This window comes from Hypomesus nipponensis, chromosome 22, assembly GCF_054491055.1.
Source record: "Hypomesus nipponensis isolate SF chromosome 22, ASM5449105v1, whole genome shotgun sequence".
NCBI classification, from domain to species: domain Eukaryota; kingdom Metazoa; phylum Chordata; class Actinopteri; order Osmeriformes; family Osmeridae; genus Hypomesus; species Hypomesus nipponensis.
The window spans coordinates 15,683,432-15,692,500 of record NC_140382.1 but is presented as its reverse complement, the minus strand read 5'-3'; the positions used below and the strand labels follow the sequence as shown (position 1 = coordinate 15,692,500).

The following is a 9,069-nucleotide window of genomic DNA, read 5'->3' as shown; positions in this document are numbered from 1 at the left end:
TCTCTCTCTCTCTCTCTCTCTCTCTCTCTCTCTCTCTCGCTCTCTCTCTTTCTCTCTCTCTCTCTCTCTCTCTCTCTCTCTCTCTCGCTCTCTCTCTCTCTCTCTCTCTCTCTCTCTCTCTCTCTCTCTCAGCACACAGTCAGAGGAGGAAGAGAATAATGGGAAAGGTGGATGAGTGGTGAAATAGAAAGGGATGAGCGCTCGTGTGTGTGTGTCCGTTTGTCAGTGTGTGTGTGTGTGTGTGTGTGTGTGTGCGCATGCCTGTGTGTCCATGCCTGCGTGTGCACTAGGTGTGTGTGTGTGTCCGTTTGTCAGTGTGTGTGTGTGTGTGTGTGTGTGTGTGTGCGCATGCCTGTGTGTCCATGCCTGCGTGTGCACTAGGTGTGTGTGTGCATGCCTCATTACTCCTGATCATGGCTCCACCAGGTTGTCCAGCCCTGCCTGAGGTGGGTCGTGGCTGGCCGGCTGGCTCTTTGTCAATACGGACACAGCCTCTCCACTGGCTAACTAACTATGCCAGCACTCATCGAGTCTATAATCCATAATAACATCTAGAAAGTCAATACAGGACATCTTATACACCACATCAACATTTGGATACAGTTTTTCCCCACTTAATAAGAATCAAATACATTCTGTGGTATTTCCTTGCTGTTTCGTCACAAAAGATGGATTCTGCAACGCTTTAGAAACACAAAAGCAGTGCAAAAGGAAAAAAAAAACGTTTTTGGGGGAAAACCTTCCAAAAAAAAGAATTTGGGTGATGAAAAAGAAATAGAGAGAAAATAGAGCAAAAGAGAGAGAGAGAAAAAGAGAGAGAGCAGCAGAGAGATGAGGAGTGTCAAGCAATGAGAGATGAATACCTTTTTTTCTTTCTGCGTTCACGCCCAGTATGATCGTACTCACACACAAACACACACACCGATTTTCAGATAAACACAAACTTGTCACACTGAGCCCAAATAACTTCTGGATGGACAGTGGTCTACAGACAATCAGTTAGCTTTTATTGTTTTATGTTTTTTTGTCACCAACTCTAGATTTCACACTTTTCCCAGAAAAAGAAAAATTGATAACACATTTCTCATTCCACGAACAGAAAGCTACCCCACCCAACAAGACAGCGATGTTGTGCTGCACTTTGTTTTCCATGCCATCTCCATGTCACCACCACTAGTCTTACTGTGTGGTATAAGGATGGACACACTCACTCAACACCTATTTGTTTATGGTCGTGAGGTGAAAACAGGATTAAGGACAAACACAAACAGCTGAGTAAGAAATATACATAAATATCTGGATAATTCTCTGTTGTAGGGAAACATACTTTAGTTTAAAAGAGAGACTTTGGAAAAATAAACACATGGTAAGTATTTTTTGTGTCTAACATAATGGGACACTTTTAGCAGCCGATGAGGGAGGGAAAGAGGACTATGAATATTTCATGTGGTTCATGGGGAAAGGTAATTGGCTGCTGTTTGGAAGGAGACAAAAACATGCAGAGAGGTTGGGAACAGACCATCACCCCAGAGAGAGGGAGAGAAAGAGAGAGAGAGAGAGAGAGAGAGAGAGAGAGAGAGAGAGAGAGAGAGAGAGAGAGAGAGAGAAGAGAGAGAGAGAGAGAGAGAGAAGAGAGAGAGACAGGGAAAGAGGGAGAGAGAGAGACTGAGACAGAGAGGGAGAGATAAAGATTGTTTTTGTGTGTTCTCTCTAATCCCATTGAAGTACGCTCTGCCGTTAACCTGTAATATATAAACTGAAAGAGGAGAGATGGAAAGATGGAGTGTTTACAAAACTGGTCAATTAAAAAGAGACATTAGAGAGGCTGAATCAAGGTAGAACACACACACTAAATCACTCTTAGCTGTGTCATCTAACTGTATAAACACCAGGTAGTTTGTTAGAGAACACTGTACAGTCTAGAACACGTAAGCGAGACTACAGCACATCTTCTGGTCAAGAACCCGTCAGCTAGTTTAGACAGTATGAGGTTTGTAAACCAACAGTAAAGTGACTGGTAGATCATTGTTGGATCAGCCTGTAGAATGGAGCAGTACGCAAATGCATGAGTACGCTCTGAGTGTTACAGCAGGTGTGTGTGCGTGTGCATGTGATCGTGCGTGCACATTTTGCAGAAAGTCAAAATAACATCTCCCACAGCTGCCTTTCATTAAGGCTCACATGCTGCTATCATAACAATTCAGTTCGCCTTGGGGGGCAACTTCGTGTGTGTGTGTGTATGTGTGTGTGTGAACTGGAAACATCTCAGTGCATCACAAACATAGTTCACCTTTTGCCGTCCCTATTTTCGCGTGTCTGCCTGAAATGTTGTGATTACCAACTTCATCCATGCACGGACACACCCACACCCACACACACCCACACCCACACACACACACACCCACTCACACCCACCCACACCCACACACACACACACCCACACACACACACACACACCCACACACCCACACACACACACACACCCACACACACACACACACCCACACACACACACCCACACCCACACACCCACACACCCACACACCCACACACACACACACACACACACAGGTGTACAGTGTGACAAGAAGCAATGCAGCACCAGTGAGCGGAGTTGAGGTTTCCTGCTTTCATCTATGCTATCTCATTGCATGTGCACTCAAGTCAGTGAGCCAGGATGAGTGGATGCAAGGCTTGCCGTGGTGGCATCTACACACGGACACACACATGCGCGTGTGTGCACACACACACACACACACTGCCTATGTTTCAGCATGGCTGGGGTGCAATGAGCCTGCAGTGCTTCTACACGCTACCCGGCAGAGAGAGAGCTGGCCTAGCTGCCTGGACCATGCTCTGCTCACACACCACATTTAACACCCTGCTTATTCAGCCCGGTGTGTGTGTGTGCGTGTGCGTGTGTGTATGCGCGTGCATGGTCCTGGTTTCTGTGACTACTGGTGGTGATTCCTTTACGGATGGCCAGGTCTAAAACACAGTAGGATATCTCATACACTGGCACAAACAGAGTTCTCACTTTGTTATCTGTCGTTATAGTTTCGGGTTGGTGTGTGTATGAGTGTGTGTGCTTGTTACAATTCTGCTGAGTGAATGTATCTATGAAGAGTCCTCATAATTAAGTATGAAACTGAAATCAAACTAATTGAGGTAAAACAGAGGGGACTTACAACCAGATGGTGGCTACAACTATGGCTTGATGCTTTACGTGTGTACACATGTGTGTGTGCGTGTGTGTGGGTGTGTGGGTGGATGTGTGTTTGCGCGTGGTTTTGTTAACATCATTAAGGTTACAAATGATACCTTCTCCTACATAGACCCACCCCGACCTACGCACATGTCACTCTTACACAAACACACGTCACTCTCTCTCTTTCTCTCTCTTTCACACACACACACACACACACACACACACACGCACACCAATCACTCAGATGTCTGTCACAGAGGTTTTAAAGGATCCGTGCTGCCTACATAAGGAAACAAATGACACTTCAGTCCAGTAAAGTGTTCCTATCAATCACACTGGAGGCTAATGGGAAATAATAAAATCTGAGTTTTTGGACACAGGGGGCTTGAGGGCTTCTGCATCAGAAATTGATTACGGACGCACTTCAGATGAGTTTGACCCCCACACACACACACACACACACACACACACACACACACCCCACCCACCCCCCAGACTTCCAGCATTAGTATCCTAGTAGAGGGAAACCATTTGTCTGAATTACACGGGTACAACATTGGTCTCATAAAGCTAATGCTGCCCCCTCTGAAGACAACATGAAACACACGAGTCACAGTCAGCCCTGCTCCCTCCCTGGACGCACACTCAAAGGAAACTGACTTCATTTGTTATCCACACGTTATTTTGAATATAGTAGAATTCCAAAAGAATTACAACAAGTAATGCCCTGGAGTTATATAAAAGTTTACATTTGAGGCTACAGGACCATTTTTCACCTCTATTAATTTTCCTAACATATTGCTAAATATACGCAGCGGTGGCCGAAGAAGAAGCTCTGGTAAAAAAAAAATATATATAAAAACATGCTAGTACACCCAGTGGATGCTCCTCATCCCTTGTTTGACGTAATATGTTTGGTTTGGATGGTGTGCAGCGGATAGCTGTAGAGTAGATAGGGAGCAGCCAAACTGTGACGTTTACACTTCCCTCAGAGAGGACGGGGCTATTCTACCCGGCGACAGCACAGGGGCCTAAGCTTTTCAGAACAATACGGACCAGCACTAAAAAAAACAAGTTTACTGCCAAATATACACAATACATCTTTGGTGTCACTCTCTCTTTCTAAATAGTAGACTAGTCTCATGACAACTAAATAATCAGGGAGGAGTATTGAGAACAATTTATTCATTAACATTTACATTTATGCATTTTAGCAGAAGCTTTTTCACATTTAAAATGTTTTAGTGCGTGTGACAATGATGTTAAGGTCTTCTCTCTCATGAGGTACATCAAAATCATTGAGCTACACCTGGTCTCAAGTTAACATCCCCACACTAGATAGTCACATTGTAAAGGAAATAGCATGAAAAGTGTGCATACAGGACTGACAATGTTTCAACCACAAATTGTTTCAACCAGTGGTGTGTATGTAGCTATGACATATTCATAGCCAACATACATTATTATAGTTATAACTATAAATCAATAACAATTTCTCTATAACTTTCCATCTCTGCTATGTCTGTGTAGCCCTCCTATCTTTCTCACTCACTTCCATCTCTCTCTCTCTCTCTCTCTCTCTCTCTCTCTCTCTCTCTCTCTCTCTCTCTCTCTCTCTCTCTCTCTCTCTCGTCTATTGTGAATAGATTACAGTCCCTCGTCCCGTTTCTCCTCACCGTGAACATGATTACATGCAGACAGTCCAGGCAACTGTACTCCCCTGTCTATATTGAGGGTCTACCAAGGCTATCATCTACTCTGCTGCTAACACATTGTCTTTGATTGACTGATCAATCTATTGACTGCATCCAACACACAGTATGCAATATATGTATTTTTATATATATATATATATATATATATATATATATATATATATATATATATATATATATAATTAGTTCCACAACCATTAATTATTGAAATAATTATTATACCAAAAAAAATTGACAAAGTGCATGACAATTCTATACGTCTATATTTCCAAGTTCAAATAAGGGTAAACTGAATCGCATCAATCTAGGCCCATTATCCTAAAATGTCTTTAAATATATATATATTTATATGTATATATTTTTATATTCTACATAGGCTAAATCAGTTTTGTGGTCTTCGTTATTTCACTAGACCAGTCTAGGCCTATATGTTTTAGTAACAAAAATAATTATTCTTTAAATAACCACGCTCATTCTGTGAAAACGTGCTTGAAACCAAGAGAAAGATCATCAAACTCCGATAACACCAATCTAACAAAGTGCATTCATCGGCCTTCTACCGATAAAGCGTCATTTATATTATAACAATACATAGGTTTGCAATGATATGATTATTTCCGTTGCCTAGCACGCCATGTTTAATCAACGGGTAACGGGTACAGTAGATCACGGGGCATCTCGGTCATGTAGGCTAGCCCTACTGTATACACTGGAGCGAAGAGGATATCACACAACGTATCACACGGACACACACTATCAGCGCACGAGCGACCACGGCACATGGTGACAATGAAATACTGGCTGCATTAAGGAACGGAACCCTAAACCCGTTCAACGTGTAGGCTCTCCTGGTGAAATCACGTCGTTGACACCGTTCCCGTTTGACAAAGCTTGTGGGAGAGAAAACGGCTGGATGAAACGTGCGGAATCTTGTTTTATACGCAAACACGGAACCATGTAGTCCACGGTTTTTATGCCAAAAGTAGCCCATCAATTATTATTTTGCGTGTTTTTGGATTCAACATAGTCAATCGCACAGACACACAAAGCCACATAATGGGATGCATAGGCTAAATTACAGTGGTTGTAGCCTATCCCTTTTGCTCAAGTATTATTATCATTGTGAAGTGAGGCTGTAACACTCCTCAAAAAGTTGAATTAGATGGGTTTTTTTTACCTTCAACTTAAATAGGCCAAGTCAACTGACAATCCTGTCAAGGTTGAAAAAAGAAAAGAAAAAAAACACGTAAAAATAGTAAACGGCTTTAATAAACTAAAATAGAGACAGGAAGACAGGCTAAAATGCAATTATTGCCATGTTGAAAGCGCGTGTATTTTTGCTAATGCGGTGCAGGTGCTCAGAGAACATTGTCTTAACCATTTCAGTGAACTTTTAACAGCAGGCGACAGCCTTACAGACAAAACCCTACAAAATAACGACCCAAATACCCGTTGAGTTTCACACTTTAAATAGCCTAGTGTTAGCTTTAAATATACAATGCAATCAACTTCAACAAAGTCCGTGTTTGTTTGGTGTTCCTAGTTTGTCCCAAAGAACATATTCCTGATCTTAGCGGATGTAAACGCAAAACTGAAGAGCAGCTGTTGTTACTTTTGACATTTTTATGTCACATTTGTGTCGTTGATAAACCGTCTGTAATATCATATACAAAACTAAAAGATGTCCCGTACCTGGTATGGTGTTGTTTAGCATTCCATTCTCCAGAACCGCTGTCAAAACTTCACCAGAGGAGGGTTCAACTTCAGGGGATACCGCGACGTCGTCGTTTGGTTTTCTGAATGAAATAGTAAAAGTGTGCAGTAGCGTAATGAAACAAAGTCTTCCGCTAATACAGTATCACTCCAGATCTTTATCAAAACGTTGTAGTCCCGTAGCTGAACGGATCGTGTAAAGAAAAGATGAGGAACTGTGGTGTCGTCGTTCCGTTGACAGATATCTCAGAGGCGAGAGAGAAAAGGCTCGCGGTGACCGCTTGCGACAGAGGACAGCGCAATGGAAGCGTAGGACTTGCGGACGGAGCGCGCTAAAAGTGACAGAACTGATGAGGACCCTACCAACCGCCGACTAACGAAAACAGAGGGAGATCGAGTTACAAACGGCAATCTGCCTCCGTTAACGACCACCGCCGCCACCGTTCACTATATCTCTGCGATTCAATCAGAACGATAGGAAAGCACCATATCTCCCTCTCTCACTGTCTGTCCCGAGTCACGAAGTGAGTCACCGACTTCCAAAGCAAAGTGACGGTCACTGAACCTCTCCAGTAGCGCTGTCTGCCCAGTGTGAGCGGTAAAGCGTCTTTCCCTTTTTCATCACCGGGAGATGTAGGGTTCCACCGTTCCCCCTGGTGCGCTCTGTCAGTTGCTTACGTCTATCTAGTACAATATCGGTAATCATTTACGGGTCACCCATGGCTGGCGCCCATATTGTGATGAATGACTTCTTAGCTGCTCGTCGCCGTTGATGAAGACATCTGCGAGAGGCAGATTACACAGAAAGTTAATGGGTTTTAAGGCTTCATTAGCTACCGTTGGGAGATTTTGGCACGTGTAGGGACAGTAGACTCCGAAATTGTATTGGCTAGTAGGCTACCATCACCGGGGCAATTAGCAGTAGAGGACATAGGCTACTAACCAATAGGCTTCCTATGGCCCATATCTAGGATATGTTTAAACGGTGCCAAGTGGACAAATGGCGTCCTTTTAGGCAAATTGTTTGGACATTTTAGCCTAACAATTTAGGATTGTGCAGTAGGCAGGTCAACTATAATTTCATATAATTATTTCAAGTATTTAAACATCTTACAACACTGCAGTACTTAGTACAGTGATAGTACAGCTATCCCTGCAAATCAAGGTGTGAGAACAGGCAGACCTACGCTTTACAATCAACACTTTGATTAAAATACATATAAATGAGAAATACAAGTGTGTATCGGTAAAAAAAAACAAAAAAAACGTATAATTGTATAGGACTGTATTGTACGGCCTACATATACGTACACTGTATGTTATAGTATGTAAATAATAAATCATAATTATTTCCGGGAGTGTAAAGCCCCTCACCTGTGGGCTAGACCCCAGTGGTACTGTGTCTCATCCATGGTCCAATACCAACTATCTATGTATGTATCTATCAATGTATCTATCTGACTATCTGCAGAGTGCAAATTATACAATGACAATCGAGGGGGTCAACTTCTTCTCCAGGGCGTAAAGTTATATTTATGACTACAGGTAAGCACAATATATAAATGTATCAACCCCCCTGACCTGTCGTTTTTACCTCGTTTGGGGGGGGGGGGTCCAAGTCTTAATTAGGGGGGTCAAACCCCCCCCCCCCCCCCCGTAATTCACACACTGTCTGTCTGTCTGTCTGTCTGTTTATCTATTGGTCTATCAGTCTATCGGTCTATCGGTCTATCAACCTATCTATCATAGGATCTTCCCAGCAGCACTATGAAAGACTGTAGAGGTGAGTAGACATGCATGAATGGTTATGTTGCAACACTGTATGTGTGTTTATGTGTATGGGCATCTGTGTGTGTGTGTGTGTGTTTGCCTTCCCAGGACTACAAGAACCTGATCATGTTTTTACTGGAGCTCAGGAAACCGAAAACCTGGTTCAGGCTATTACGACCTTGCAGACCCACACATGTGCATGCACACGTGCTCACTCATGCACACACACACACACACACACACACAAATACAGCAAGAAATACCAGTGAGGAGACATGGACTGCTACTAAAGTTTTAACAAGCGCTGCCCATACCACCTTATAAAGTCCCCCCTCAGAGAATGAGAACAAGAGAGAAAGAGAAAGAACCTTTACCAGTGAAGACACCTCTTAATCTGCTCTTACTCTTGGGTAGGCTAGACAGGAGTGGAAGAGGGAGAGGAGAAGGAATGAAAGGAGTAGGCTGGAGAGAGGCACAGCCTTGCACCAAAACTACCCACTCAGCCTGTGCCTGTGGTGTACGTGAGAGTGTGGTGAGAGAGAAAGAGAGAGAATAATGTGGATGTCCATCATGTTCCAACCCATTCCTATGTGTGTGTGTGTGTGTGTGTGTGTACTTGTGTGTGTGTGCGTGTGTGTGTGTGTGTGGACATGGCTGAGTAAC

The 9,069-nt window shown here is 43.3% G+C and overlaps 1 protein-coding gene across 1 annotated transcript in view; it reads right to left on the bottom strand.

The window, feature by feature from the left end:
- The window catches only part of tenm3 (teneurin transmembrane protein 3), a 175,066-nt gene extending 168,148 nt beyond the window's left edge, over positions 1-6,918 (bottom strand). Inside the window, exon 1 of the mRNA XM_084686437.1 lies at positions 6,616-6,918. The gene's annotated coding sequence lies outside the window, so the exon portion shown is untranslated. The remainder of the gene's footprint in view (positions 1-6,615) is intronic.
- Positions 6,919-9,069: the final 2,151 nt, after the last annotated feature.